The sequence below is a fragment of the Manacus vitellinus genome, unplaced genomic scaffold (assembly GCF_001715985.3).
Source record: "Manacus vitellinus isolate BGI_N305 unplaced genomic scaffold, ASM171598v3 scaffold_69_pilon, whole genome shotgun sequence".
Taxonomy (NCBI): domain Eukaryota; kingdom Metazoa; phylum Chordata; class Aves; order Passeriformes; family Pipridae; genus Manacus; species Manacus vitellinus.
The window spans coordinates 2,212,014-2,228,180 of record NW_021940749.1 but is presented as its reverse complement, the minus strand read 5'-3'; the positions used below and the strand labels follow the sequence as shown (position 1 = coordinate 2,228,180).

General features: G+C 39.4%; 1 long non-coding RNA gene across 1 annotated transcript; it reads left to right on the top strand.

Moving 5' to 3' along the window:
• The first annotated feature begins 10,390 nt into the window (after window positions 1-10,390).
• Window positions 10,391-15,867, top strand: LOC108641546. The gene is made up of 3 exons (XR_001922073.1): window positions 10,391-10,500; window positions 11,874-11,924; window positions 15,629-15,867. It is a non-coding gene; the product is annotated as an uncharacterized LOC108641546 (long non-coding RNA).
• Window positions 15,868-16,167: the final 300 nt, after the last annotated feature.

Genomic DNA, 16,167 nt, shown 5'->3' with positions numbered 1-16,167 from the left:
ATTATGGTATCTGCACAAAAGTAGACATGCCTTTAGGTTTCTTCTTCAAGTACAGTTACTGGCATATGGAATAATAAAAGCAACATTCGATGGCTTAGGGCAAGACCAGCATCCAAAATAGACTTTAAATGACAAACAAATTGGAGCAGGCACTTACGTCCACATGAGCCAAATGGTACTTACCTTTGACAGTAAATGCACAAAATTACATCTGGCTGAGAAAATCCCTCTGGGCTGGAAGGAATTGGCAGGTGGAATAGTACTCACAGGAGTACCATGGTTGGGTCTTACTTGTCCTTTGACATCTGCTTGTGCCTACTGCAGGAGGGAATATTGGGATCTCTGAGCAGGTGCTGGCAGTTGTGTATTTTTAGGTTATATCCAAGGAATTACATCACCTTCTGCCATTCTTCTCTTTGAGTCACTTCAGTGGCTATTCTGGAATAACTGTAATGACAATTCTGGGTTAAATCAAGTAGAAATGCTTTAAGTGTCTACATTTGCCATGCTCGTTTTACCTCAGCATCCCTAACTTTCTATGGCTTTTTTCCAAGCATGTCCCACACTTACCTAGCTCTGTTTAGTCTGGGAAAGGTATAAGAAAAATAGCTGGAGGTCATATGGCTGTTATCCATGCATAACTAATCCTTTATCAGAACAGATGTGAGCTGCAAAGAAAGTCAATGCCTGAATTTCCAAAAGGTTTGATGGAAATCTGTCTGGAAACTGCCAGAGCTGAGTGAAATATTTCCAGTGAACCTTTGCTTACTTCACTGAGAACTGGTGAAAGCACCATGTGTATATATAATATATATATATTTCAGTGACATATGTCTATTCAGTAATGAATTTGTTATATGCTGCAAAAAGAACACTGTACTGATGGGAATCAAACCAATGGAGCCTTCCAGTCTTTCCAGCTACTAGAGAAAAGGATAAACATGATTTTCATAGGTGGGATGGATAGTGATGACACTTAATTTGCTGTAGTAAACCTGAAGAGAAGTCTGAAGAGTTTAAACCTTTTAACTAATACAAATTCTAAAATTTCTTTGGAGCTTCGTTAAAGGCTTCCACTAATTGTCGATGTTGGGTTTAGTGGTGACTAGATACTGTGGGGATAGGTTCTCCAGAAGTGCTGAGAGATAGATAAAGTTGGGATAAACTGATGTATTTCATATTAGGAGCAGCTGGATGAGCCCTGAACACCATACCCAAGTGATTAATTTCTGAATGGTGGTGAAAAGAGAGGGGGGTGCTCAAATAAATCAATGGTGATTTTAATAAACTGGGAGCTTCTAGGTACTAAATCTGTCTGCATCTGATCTGAATTGCAATTACCTGTCAAAAATTCATCCATCATTTGCAAGTTCCGGACAAACTTTCTGGCAGCAGATGTTTCAGGAAAGCTATTTCATGCGGGAAATATATTGTTGGGTGTACAGCATTCCCAAGAACAAAGAGCAAAGTAGAAAACATTTCACGAGTAACAGCAATAACTTCTCTGTCATACCTAAGCCTGGTTTATTGGGGAATATAATTTGTAAATGTGAATTTCCAGCATAAATCAGTCAATGAAATCCTACTCGTAATTCAGCCGATCTCCAACAGATGTAGTAATTCAATATTTGTGTACTTGTGAAAGCAATGGTATTTCTAATAACTTTAAATTCAGCATTATTAAACCCCGTCTCTCAGACTAGAACACTGGTGACTGCTTTGCCAAAATAAATAAATGGTGTGCCTCCAGCAGCCAGGCTGTGGGAAGAGCAGCTCTCATGGTGACTGAGATAATAAATATGAAATAATGAAAAAAAACACACCAAACAACCAAAAATCCAAAACTCAGAAGAAACTGGGGAGAAAAAAATATTTGCCTGCCACTTAATATGGGTTCATTGACTTCCTGTCATAAGAGAAAGGACTGTATGAAGGATTTAGATTCAGAATACCTAAACTCCAGTTTTTCCTTGACACCTGTTCCCCCATTTGATACATGGCTGGTCCCTCCTGTGGCAAGAAGGCAACGTAATGAACATTTCTTTGCAGCCATCAGTGAAATTGTCATATAACACCTCTATTTCTCATCTGAACATGTACCTGGAAAATGACCTCTGAAGACAGGCTGGACATATGATTAGAAGATTGCTATCCCAGCCAAATACAGCCCCAAAAGCTCTTCTACTGCCCCCTCTATCAAAACCCTCCCTTCTGTTTGCCAATTATAATGGCAGAATCTATCACTCTTTTCAATTTTCACTGTATCAGGAATTTACTTTGCACATTTTCTTCCCCTCTGTAGTACTTTCAAATCACGTTTCATTAAAAGCTGTTTCTGGCATAATTGGGAGCAATTCCCTCATAAAATGACTGCTGACAGATGGATCCATTTGTATCTGATACATGATGTGCCGAGCTTCTTATCTTGTCACCTGTGCCTGGTGTTTGAGGATCCATCTTTTGTATTAGTGGCTTGGGAAGCCTTAGTTTGGTACAGTGTACCAGGTGTGTTCATTTGAGCTCTACTCTCACACCCCTGGAAAACTGAGGGAGAAAACATCTGGGAGAAAACGTCTTTTACTTTTGCAGTATGTCATTTTTCAGAACTTCCCAGTGTGTGTGGCCTCGTGGCCTCCTCCAAACCACACTGAAAGTAGTACAAGGACTCCTGTTGGCCAACATGGGGTAACATTTTCTGTAGAAAGATGCGATTCAGAAAATATTTACATATTACATGCCCGCTATTTCCCTGTTATTTATTTCCTTCTATTATTTAGCTTGGGAGGGCTGTGGGTACTTTGTGCAAATCACTTCTCAGGCCTGTGACAAGAGACTGTGTCCAATCCAAGAGGTTTTACTGCCTTAGCACTGGCTCCTGTGTCTGTTCCTGTGTTCCCATCTGTCCATTCCCCTGTGCCAAAGACACAGAGGAGAACCAAAGGACAGGGAATAAATGCTCAGCTGCATCTCACAGGTACTCCAGGGGTGCCTGAAACCAGCACTGTGCACTAACCAGAGAAGAAAGTCCATCTCTGGATGAGAGGTAATAAGTAGGGAGTGAATTATAATGAATCTTGAAAGTAAGGATAAATAACTTTTATCTAACAGAGAGGAGAAACTGGAGCTGGCAATGGGAAAAATAAAGAGGTGAATGGCATGGAAAATGATCCTGGCAGGAAGCTTCATAGTGAGCAGAGGGTAAGATCATTTATATCAAGGCCTGGGCACAGCGGGAACTGGAAGGGGAGGATGTGAACCCGAACCAGATCCTCTCCTCTCTTTACATTTGTGAAAGACTGCATTTTAGGAATATCAAAAGGAAAATTAACTTTCAGCCTTAGAAGTAACAGGAGGAGCAAGTGCTTCAGGTTGGAGATGGTCTGGGATGAACATAATCTTGTGCTAAGGGTAAGGGTGCAATCCTGTCCTATTTAGCTGTCAGCTGGACCAGTGTTTCCCCAGGATGTTTTATGAAGCCTTGAGAGACAACAGTGGATTCAGTACTTTGGAATTTGCTTACCCTGGAGAGGGAAAGGTGCCAGCACCAGTCAAACAGTGTCCAGCTTCTTCATTAGAAGCCTATTGTTTGAAGCTGGAATCTTTCCTGACTGGTGTTTTCCCCTTAATTTTCCTGTGGAAGGATTACTGAAAAAGCTGTTCCAGGCACTGTGATCATGCAGTCCTACAGCCTTAAAAGTTAAACTTATTCCAAGTGCAGCCCCTATATGTTTGAGGCCTATATGCATAATGTATTTTAACATTGCTAAGGCATCTGTGACCTCAGCTCAGAAATACCATGAGAGAGAATGGCAGAAGCCAGACAGATGAAGGACAGGGGGTGCAGAGCTTAAAACAGCCTCATTAAAATGTATTTTTCTAAGTCTGAAAAAATAATGAGAACCACCCCTTGATCCCTTTCCCTGAAAGCAGTGATCAGATGTTTGAGAGGCCAGTTTCATTCTTATTAATAATTTTTTATTAGGAAGGATGGAAAATATCTAATGTGATAACTACGAAGGTATGCGGGTCCTTTTTATTATGAACATTTATTTGTGGGATAAAATTACCCTCAGGCAGAAAAGTCCTCTTCTATTGCACATATACACCTGGTCTTTTAGCTATTGCTTATCTCTTCTGTAATGAAATACCTACTTTAGGTGCATCAAATAAACAAATCAGAATAGCACAGACCCAACACGATGTGGCCACATTTCTGTCATTTTTCTGTGTAAACTGGGAGCTTTCTTTCATTAATGAGAATGAACGCGCTACTTGAATCATTCCAAGGAATCACAGCCCTGCCACCTTCTTAAACTATCTATTGATATCTACAGCACTTTAATCCATCTCTTCTTCCCACCCCACACAGTGAAAAGGCAGAAGTCTCAGTTTGCATTATTTTAGCCTTCTAGTCTTCTTAAAGATAAATAATGTTCCCTGCAGGTTTACATTAGGGATTGAATATCTTGGTGCTGAATAACTCTGGAAATAAATCAAATGAAAGGGGGGCACAGCCTTTAGCTCTGTTTCTGGGGCTTCTTTTCAGACTATGATTTTTATGTAGCACTTTTGTTTCATCTGTCTGAGGACAAAATGTGAAACGTTTTCAGAAAACATCTTCCCTTTCCTTTTTCTTAATATAGACATGAACTTTTTTTTTCAACTATCTCAGAGTTTTGAGGCTGACAGATGATGTTGCACATGAACTTGGCTGCTTTGTGGCACAACCTGGCTTGCTATTAAGAAACTGTCTCTGATCTACAGCTTTTCAAATATTTCACTCCCAGCTGTTTTTGACATGTCTTTTTTTTTTTTTTCCCCTGGCTTTCCTTGGGTTTAGATGTTTTGTTGGCATTATCACTGTCTGGCTTCACATTATGACTTAGTAGACTTTTAATTTTAACACCTGAACACAAAAAATGAAAATTAAGAAACTGTTCCACTAGACTTAAAGCTTTATGGCTCTTGAAATAGTCAGGGACACCTCAGCTGTAGAAATCAGATGCTGGTAAGTATGAATCCTATAGAAGATTTCAAAACTAATTGTGTTTCTTCAGAGTCAGGACTGTGTAATGTTTGGCTGCCTGTTAGATTGAGCTTAGGCTGCTTTTATGGCTATACAGAAAGGAGTGCAGCAGCTAAAACAAAAGAGTAAAAAAAGTAAAAGAAATAAGAAATACTTTGTGTGATTTAGCAGCCTCCTTGGAAACAGAAAACAGAATACTGTTTAGTTTTATGGCAGAGGAAGAGAGTTGGTTTCTTGGTCTTTGAAATTATATATAGCTCTGATTTAGTATTCAAGGGAATAACTAGCCCTGACTGTAGAAAAGAATATTTGTGTGATATCTTTTTCCTGGCTTTTTAAAATTGAAACCAAGTCGCTTCTACTGGAAGGTATTTCCTTATCTTGTCTGTAGCCCGTCCTTTTTCTTTCACTATTTGAAGTCCACAGGCCAAACCCAGCAATGCTGGATCTGTCCCTGCTGGGAGGGACTGACACAAGCAGGAAGGGAGAAGGCACCAGTCCCTGTTGGCAGCACTCAGGGCACATGTCTGAGGCTTGTTTGGCCGAGATGTGAATTCCTTCCCTTCATCAGGCAGAGCTACAGCCATGGACTGTGGCCCAACACAGATTAAAGCAGGTTCAGCCGCTCCTCCTCCAAACAAACCCTCCATCCCGAGGAACTGGGAGCAACGAGGAACAGCAGGGGCTGGCACAGCCCTCAGCAGACGTTCCTGTTGGCACAAGGGGTGTCTGGGTACAGTTACAAATGCACTGCTGCCCAGCAGAGCATGGAAACAACCTGCTGCTGCTCCTCTTTGGTGTCACAGTGTTTTCCTGGGAGCAGCATGGGTTTGGTTTTCCTGTCTGCACAGAAAAATGACTGTTCTGTAAGCTCAGAGTGAGATATTCCCTTCTCCTCATACTTATCCCTTCAGATTTTACAATGACAGCATGCTAAGAGGGAACAGAAGGACTGAATAATGCAGAAATCAGTTTGGCACATCTGGAAAAAATGCCTCTGTGTTTCCTTCTGTAAATGTTGCGAACAGGTGGGAAGTGCAGCTGTCTGAAAAACTTCATCTTATTCCCAGGAAGAATTTTGATTATTTTTTTAATCATCCCCAAAGTGAGATTCTTCAGTTTTGAGGTGATTCTGATTTGCGAAAAATGCTGTTTAAAAGACAGAGAGTGACAGACACTATGAAAAAAGAGTAAAAAAATCTGTGCAAACACAACTTTTTAAAAAAACACAGAATTAAGATGGAAGAATCTTACCATACCCTGACAGAGAGAGCCTTCTAGCAATCACTTCCAAGATCTCCATAGGCTGATATGCCACAGGAACTAAAAGTCTTGACATCTAGTGAGACTTTCACCCTTTATTTCAAGGTCACAGTAACTTCAATGCACATGATTTTAATGGGATCAAGAGGGGATTGTCACCTGTCACCCCATGGGTGGTGGCCTGTCTTGGGGCTGGTGTTTCGTGAGGATCTCTGTTCTGTCCTCTTAACCACAACCTGTGGATTAATATTGAAATAACCCTTAAAATTCCTACAGCATTGCACCCATGTGGAGATAGGTGACTTTAAATGCACCTTTAAGCAATTGTGGAAATTTCTATGCTAAGAACTTATTCATACGAAATTGTTATTCATATGAAATTGTTATTCATATGGAATTGTGATAAAGCTCAGAACATGAACCAGAATTTGAAAACCGTGGCTTTTGGCTGCCTTTCAAGAAAGGCATTTTATTTTCACCCTGCATTTGGTAATCCAAAATGAAAATCTAAGTGAGATGGAAGAGTAACTGCTATGTGCCATGTTGCATTGATTGTGGAAGTTACTTTACATAGTTCTGGGAATGCACAAGTTGCCAGAATCTTTTTGTGCTTTCATTTATAAAAATCTTGCACAATAAGGTGGCTGTGGGCAGATATTAATGCTAATGCATGAGACAACTGCTTACCTTGTATGTGCAGGGCTGTTTTGTGTAGATGGTTTCTTCACGTGGGTTTATCACTTCTCCTCCAGTTCTGCCTTCATTCCCTCTCCTTTTACTGCCTGACTTCATCAAGTCTTTACTTTTCTGCTTGTCCAAAAAGTACCTTGCAAACCTACAAGGATAAATAAATAGCATTAGTGATAAATGCTTAATCAGTTACCTTGTAGTTCTTGGCCTCAGCATTGACTCTGTTGGCTTGTGCAAAACCAGCCCTGCAGGTGTGGTGAAGCCTCCAGTGTGGTGTCCCACAGGATGGGTGTAGAGCAGCAGCACATGGGGGTATTTTTGTTGAGCTACAGATGCATTTTTATATAAAAATGTGTAAAAAAGCAAAGATTCCTTAGTAATCAGTTAAAGCAGTTGGCATTTTTCACGGATGTACAGAAAAGAAGTCTCCTTATTTTAGAGTTCATTTAGTGAAGCTTATGGCCAATCTCATTCTTTTCATAATGAAGCCTTGCTGTAATCCCACCTCTGCTCTCCTAAATTCCTCACTTCAAACGTGGAGATAGCAGTTAAAATTAAATGCTACTTCATGGAAACCACCAGTTCTCTTATTCCTGTGAATTTTCATCCTTGAGCTTCTCGGGCTAATGATAAATAGCTGATTCCTTCCCTTCCTTGTGCTTTTTCTCCAAACAACAACAAAAAATTGCTCCGTTAAATTCCAGTTCAAATTAATGGAAGTCTGGGGGAGAAGGAGCAGACAAACAAACCAGGAAGTGTTTTATATTTGGGTTTTTCGTTTCATCTCGTGGCAGATGGGTTTGGTGTTTTTTACAGCCACCTTTTGAAATCAGTATGTTATTTTGTCATTTCTTTGCAGGAGAGTAACAGCTCTGAATCTTTATCATATTGATCGTTTCACAGCCCTTCGTCTGGGGCCCAAGATAATACAGAGCATTGTTATTGCATTATTATTTTTCATTTGTATCCTATTGATTTGCTGCCAGTAACTTACAGGTCAATTTGCAAAAAGATGGGCTATGATTTATTTTTTTTCTGAAGGATTATGCCACGATGGGAATGCTTTTATAAGGCTGTCAGATTTTTTCTTCTCTCGGGAGTGCAGCACATTTCTGGGCTGGTGGCACGGTTCCACCTGGATTTACACCCGGAATATCCATGACTCTCATATAATTCATATGGATAAGTGGCTGTACACAAGCCTACCCTTAAATTGGAATTTTACTCCCGGGAAATGGTTCTTTTCTCACTCAGAAATAACACACAAAGTCAATATAGTTACACTGATGTAAAAGAGAGGGGAGAGGAGACTTTATCTGTCTGAACACAACAAGCTCCCAAGGTTTAACACCCCCAAATGGCAGGTGCTAAAAACAGACATGAAAAATTATTTTTGGTACCATCTTTTTTGTTTGCCATAGTAACAACAGTTTACTACCAAGTAGTAGTAGTCCAGTTACTAACAACTTGGTACTCAGAAGGCCCACTTTTGAAACAAAATAAAGACTCTTAACCAAATGTTTTCCTTATTTATATTTGACTTACCATCATTAGAATGTAGCTACTAGGAAAGCATGGATTATAACAGTATGTAAAATTGCACAAGTACTTTTAATTCCTTCTGTATAAAACTCCTGCTACATAATTTACACGGGGTGAGTTTTTTAATTACTCAGTGCAAAATGTGTTAAATGCAGTAGCTGATGTATACATCCACCGTGATTTGTGCTATTATTTTTCCCTGGAACCCACCCAGGTAAATCAAACCCACAGTGAGGGACTTCCAGTTCATGTTCTGCTTACAGTGTATTGAATTTTCCTGGCATCCTTTCAGCAGGAGCAATTTGACAAGAGAATTTTTTTTGGTAGCACTGAATCCCTTTTTCTGCCAGTGAATATTTTCCCGTTTGGAATTGCTGTGATGTTTTACACTGGACTGAGGTACAGAACTGGGTGCTGATGTTAAACCATCCTCTTACCAGCTCAGGTCACTGGAATAACCTTCTCAGTGTGGGAAATTTTATTCTAAATTGTAGATCATTGATGGAGCTCAAAGCAAGACACAGCCCAATTAAATTTCTCATTCATATCGTGTCCCATGACAAGAAAATTATCAAGTAGCTGAATTGATGCCCTTATGTTGTAGGAATATTTCAAAGAATGTTTTAGTTTGTTTTCTTTTCTTTCTTGCCCAGGTTTTGCTTCACATTTTGACACCACTAGGTGTCTAATACAACTATACTAGACAGGAGTGAGGTCAAATGAGATTTCCTGCTTAAAATGGAGGAGTTAAGTCAAAATGTGCTGTGAGTGGCTGTTAAATGCAGCACAACATTTCATATATATATATAGTCATATATATATATGCATGTGCAGCTAAATATTTTAGTATGCATTTATGTTAATATTTGAGAAACAAAAATGACCATGTTCCAAGACTGCTGGAAGTTTTCTTAAACACTATTGGATGATATAGTGCTATTTATAAATAGAGGAAAAAAAGTAATTTTTTTTGTTGGTAATATTCACGAGTGCTTTAGTGAAGCTGAGATTTTTTTTTTTAATTGAAAAGGAATTTCCTTAAAAAAGCCAAATCCTTTAATTTATTACTAAGGAATCTCTGAGGTTTTTACACATTTTTATATGAAAATGTCTCTGAATATTATATTCAGAACAACTAAGTTGTAGTTTCAAAATTTGTCGTCCTTTACAAGAATGAAAGATGTTTCAAATTGGTCAAAATCTGTTTCAGCAGGTCTCTGTCAGCTCTGTGTCTGTTAACACAAGTCAGCTTCTGTTAACAAACACAAGGAGTTTAATGTTTAAAGTTAATGCTTTAAAGTTAAACATTGTTTTATAAATCAAAGCAACTGTTTTCCACCAAACCTGAGTTCTGTTTTATTTCAGAGTCCTGCAAAAGTATCTGCCTTGTATCTGCCAGTAAATTGTGAAAACAGTTTGTGCTTTCCTCAGTTCAGTTGTACTTCCCAAGAAAGGGAGATTCAGCAAGAGTTTCTAAGTTACCCAGGCACTTAGAAAAGACCCCAAGCACTTTTTACAATGATGAATGAGGATATTTATTCCTCAACTCAGGTTTAGTGATTGACTCAGACATTCTGACTGCTGCAATGACACTGAAGTTGGGATATTTGAAATGAATCAGTGAGCAGAACACTGAATTGAACTTATTGCTGATTTACTACCTGATATCTGCACAGAACCCAACATTTCTGATTTCCTCTTTTAAATCTGGCAGCTCAACCATAGTTATAGTAAGCCTTGCTTCACTCTTTGATTGTGAACAAGTAAAAAGCAATGAAATATTAGTTACATAAATGTCTATCTCTAAAAATTCTCCATGGGTGATAAATAATTAACTGGATTATTTACTTTTTTTTTTTCCCCAGCAATAATATACAGTGCCTGAGTTAAGAGGTGACTTATCACAGATATCAAGCTCTTCTGGAAGTTCTCTGTTTCCTGCACTGTTTCTGGCTTGGTGCAGCCCTGGACAATGTCAGGTGGGTCAGCTCCTGTCAGGGTAGGTGCATCCTCCCCCAGCCAGCAGGTCACTGAAGGGTTACTGATGCACCATCTGTTGACTTGGCTACTGGAATGGGAATAATTTGTGGCAGGATCCCAAATGATGAATTAACACTCAAATTTGTGTTGGGGATAAACATATTTATAAAGCTGCAATGCAATTACTTAATGCTATTACCAGATAATAAGGGAACTCTTCTGGAATTTTGTTGTCTGTAAAGACATCCTTACTCTTTGCTAACTTAGGAAAGTACATTACAGAGCTTTGGCAAAATCCCCACCTTTTATACAGTGCTATTCCCGAAGAACTGCCCAAGCAAATCAGGTTATGCCTCTGCACATCAGAGCCTTCATCATCTGAGTTTTGCCCTTACATGCAGAAGCAAAGACAACATTCATATTTTAATAACCTTGAACCAAAGTTCAGGTGGTGTTGCAGAACTGGGGAAACATATATCCATAAACTGTTTTCCTGGCATAGAGAAGCCAAAATTTCATTCTAGATCAAATCATGTGGATTAAATGTCAACAGCCATAACCTTCAAGCAGGACTTGCAAACTCAATCACTGGATTATGCCGGACCAGTCTAATTCTTCATAAATCTCTTCTATGTCTTTTGATATCATTAATGAATTTCTATGATAGTAAAATATATGAGATAATATAAACATTAAAAAGGGACAGCAAATTAATCTTTTTAATATTATCTCTCTTAGGAAGCAAGTGCTTCCTTAATATGAAAATTCATTGGCAGAACCTAGAAGTGAGTAATGGGTGCACTCCTGTGAAGAGGACATCTGACTGTGAACATCAAAGCAACTTGTGGCTGTTGGGTTGTGTTTGTGTTCACACAGGAAATCTGTCATTCAGCACCAGCGGGGCATTTGTAGCTTGGGCACCTCTGGCTATGCAGTCTCACAGTGTAGCAGCCTGTCTGTACAAATAACTCTCTCCTGATATTTCAGGTTTCCAGAGTTTTGTTCTTCCATGTTGGTCTGGAATATGTTTACAAAATACACGTGTATGTGCAGTTCATATTGCTAAGTATGGGGTTTTTTCCTCAACAAAACATAAACTGTGGCACGAGGCTACTCAAAGGCATTTTTCTGCACAGTAGATTTTATTCTGCAAATTAAACTGCTGAAGTTGCAGCTGAACTTAGTAGCCAAGTTTATTCTGTCAGTGTCTGGTCTGTAATTCATGAACCTCCCTTTTTTGTAGCCAGAAGATTCCCTACTCTCTTTTTATTAGTCCTTTTAGGAATATATAATCATGATTTTCTTAAGGTATTTATATGACTTCCAGGACCTATACCAAAAAATACCTTTTTTTTTTTTTCTCTCCTCACAGGGATGTGGTGTCACCACTTGAAGATCTCAGGAAGGACAAATCAATTTTGAAGTGAGTCCTGGTGCTTCTTTTTAACAATTAGTATTCCTGTTTCCCGTGGTTCCTCCTTTATAATGAGGTCTAAACATGTCAAGTCATTCTGGAATATTCCCTGAAGTATTTTGCTCTCTAAAGACAGCCATGGGGATGTTCAAACATTTCTGAATTAGGTCAGACTGAGGCAACAACACACGTTTTATCACGGAAGCAGCACACCGAAGGAAGTGTCAGGTTTTCCATTTCAGAGGGACTCCAGGCCAGGCCTTGGTGCCTTTTTGCATCTTTCCCACGGGGTACCTGGATGGATCCCAGGGCCACACGGTGAGGTTATTTACCATGAGTTGTACAGGTGGTGAGTCTAAATGATCTAATGATCTTATGCCCAGAAAATCTCTCACTCTACATAATATTCCTGACCTTTTCCTCTGTCACTCATTCATCTGCACTTGGAGAAGGCTGGCACGTGGCTTCTTTTATTGATGGCTTGCTGCATGTCCTAGGATCACTGTTAATGTGCTGTAATCTTTATATAGCCATTAAAGCACTATTAGAGACCTCAGTCTTGGACTTTATATGGTCGTTGGAAGAGTTTTACACAGGTTATTATCATGGTCCTCTGTCTGGAACTGTTCAGCAAACGCCAGGCAGCAATTACAGAAAGGGTTACTTACCATCAAACCCGTACACAGGGAGTTGCTGAGATATATTTCAGAGGTATAATTCACCCATCCACCAGAGCACAATAAACCACCTTCTTTATTTCTGATTTTATTGGTTCTGTCTGCTCTCATCTGGTGCCTGAACATTTTATCTGTTCACGCCGCTGTTTTCTAATGCAATAAAAAGAGCAGACAGGATTTTGCCCTTTATTTAAAATGTTTTGCTGCATTTAGAGGTAAATAACAACCACTTTTTGTGTTGTATATTTTGAGACTTATCTGAGAAAGAATTGTTTTGATAGTAAGCAGGCTTTACAGGGTCCAACCATTGTTTAATATGAATAGTCTCTTCCTAACATCTTATTTTTCCTTTGCTCTGACATGAACCTGTCCCTCTCCCCTTCCATCAGCTCGTGCCCTATGTGGGTGGTTTCCAAAGTGTGGTAGTGGTCAAACACAGCTCTCACCCCACAAACCAAGATGAGAGCTGGGTACTTGCCCTCAGGCTTAGGAAGAGACATCTCTGGGAGTCAGGCACCTGAGTTCCTTCATTAATATTAAAGCAAAAAAAGGAGAGGAAGGCTCTGGCTCCCAGTGCTTACATGAATGGAGTTTAAATCATTTACATGAGGAATTCAGCGAGCAGAGATCCTCACTTTCAAGCAGATATGTCTTTTCAGGAACAAACTGACACTGAGCACCAAAACAGATCACAGGAACTACAACAAAAAGCAGTGTTCTGCCAAAGCTAAAGGCTGAGGAGTCTGTCAGGGAGAATGATGGAGCTAGAGGAGTGGTATTATAACAGGGAGAGGGGGAAAGAGTGGAAAGTATAAGAAACTGGAAAAGACTTTAAGAGACATAATGCTGTTTAATGGGGCAGAAACTGAGAGACAAGTGAACCACAGTGCAGTGATCAGCATTTTGTCAAGACGATTTGTAAAAGGTGACAAGTTGTAGATTAAACGCTTCGATTCACCTTTATGTCACTCTGCCTGTGCACTTGTGTCATTCTTTTAATGTAATAACCTCCACTAACACTTATAGGCTGCTGCATAATTTTGTTGACCTTAAATTAAGGAAAAAAGATGTGATTCTGGAATTTGAAGCCTGCAGTACTTTACTGGCTAAAGGGTAAAATAAAGAGGTGTAGCTGAGTGACGTTTTCATGTCACGTGATGAATCCAGGCTCATGCATCATAGGAAGTCCAAAACAACTTGGTTCATGTAATTTCAGCCTCTGTCTCAATCCTAAAATTGTATTAAAATTAAAGCCTCAGTTTTTAGGTATTTCTCATAATGATTTATGGGAATTGTTTTCTTTGTAACACAGAATATCATAGGATGGGAAACAGCAGTAGTTTGGGGGATCTTTCTGCTTTCTTTCCTTTTCTCTTTGTTCCTTGCTATGTGACACTGCAGAAATGCAATCTAAGTGAGTAGAAGAAAGGCAACTACATTAGGTTAACAAGTGAGGAAAAAAAGTCAATCTTTCAGGCTTTAGAGGAGCTGATAAAGGAAAAAAAACTGTGCCTGCAGTAGAAAGCCAAAAGATACCAAACAGCCTGAGATATGCTTTCACAAATCAACAAAGAACATAAACTAGGGAAAAAAATGCCTTCCTCTGGTCAGTGTCCCTAAGATGAGAAACTGAAAACCTGTGAGTATAAAACAGGTGTGGGATGGTTGTCAGTGGAATGTCAGCTTCCAGCAGACAGGAATAACTCAGAGGGCTCGGGATGACTTCTCTGCTGCCTCACACATTGTATAGTCTTTTAATCAAACCCCAGAACAAATCGTTTCCAGCCCCAAAACACACATCAGACCACGAGAAAGAGGATTACAGCACAAATGGTGCTTTACCAGGATTTAAGATCTAGAACTAGTACTAGACAGGGTTCAGCTTGAGTAATGATCTTAGTTCCTTCCTTTTCCCTTTCTCCTGAAATATATTTACCTACATACATACCTGTTTCTTCAGCTGGCTTCTGGAGATCTTCAGAGGATCCATCCTTGAAGCACTTCCATCCTGGAAGTGCTCTGACCTTTAGATATGGACAGAGGAGCTGTGTATTCTCATGTTCTATAGTATGTATTGACAATAATGGCAGCTTTTCCATTCCCTTTGTAAATAGTTTAATTTTTACATATTTCTACGATTTCAGGATATAGTTGCCCTTCCATAATATATAATATTTCTATCAATTCTTTTAATCTAGGGATGCCAATGCTGTACCACATATTGATAAATACGTTATACCATTTAAACCATGTCACTCATCCAAAAGGAAAAATGCCAGATAATCTGTAATATGAGGCTAATTAATTTATCCACAGAGGCAACACTACACGCACGGCTTGACTGATAAGCAGCTTCTGTCTCCTGTGGCCAGTGGTAATTCCTTTTCCATATTAGCCACGTGTTGGACCTTGGGTTTGCACATTTTGACACTGGTGCCAGATTATAGGTAACAGCTTTGGAATGTGGAGTATCCGCTGACGAGGATTGCACACCACTACCAAAATAATTTCAGTTAGCACCCCAATTAACTGTAGAACTGAACTCCAGGGGTAGTAACCAGTGTCTTATCAATTTAATTGGTTGGTGCCCATGGATTTTTTTCTTCAGAATATTTTCAGGGAAGGATACGAGATACACCTTTTACCTCTCTGTTTTTGTCTCTTTCCATGGTATATCAATATATCACATCAATCCCTTCAACATCTGAGAGGAATCCAACAGAAAAATCTTCAGTCTTCTAGGCCCCTAGAAGAAGTTTTTACCCCAGTGTCTGGAGCAATACTTCGGAAAATATTTCTGTAAAATTCTCCTTTTAATTCTTGATCATGCTCAGACATATTAGACTGATATAAAAGCAGTGTATAACTAACTTCACCAGCCTCGGTGGAATAGCCGAAGTCTCTGCCAACTTTGCACTATCAAAGCATAATTATATTACAGTTATAAATATAATTATCACAGGACATTGGCTTCACAACCTGAATCTTCATGCTGAGGGCAGATAATAGCATTTGTCTAATATTTGCTTGACACAGGGACTGATAACTCCAGGCTTTGTGACAGACCAAATCCTTGCTCTCCCCAGTTCCTTGGAGCTGAAGGTGCTCACCCACACTGACAGTTTAGTCAGTGAGACTGGATTATGTTTCTACTAGCAGAGCTGCTGTTATGGAAATTCCTATTCCAATGCACTTCCATAGAGAGAGAAATACAGACAAAAAAAAACCAAGTTAAAAACTAGAAGGCAGCATTTCTGTGGCAGTGTAGCAACCAAAGAGGTGAAATACCAACAGAGAGGAGAGGAAGGTCACTGTCCTGAGGGAAAGCAATGCCAGATGGCCACGAGCACAAATTAAAAATTCTGCAGATATGAATTTTACTCTCACCCTTTGATTTTTTTAGCATAATTTGCACTGCAGTTTATTTTCATGGCCATTGGGGGGTTGGTAAAGGGCCAGATTGCTCTAAAGGGAAAATATTTTAATGTCTACATACAGTGGGATATTCATATTGTCAGCATTAAACCTACTCGGATCAGCTCTGTCTCCTGAGATGACAGTGGCAATAAAAGAGC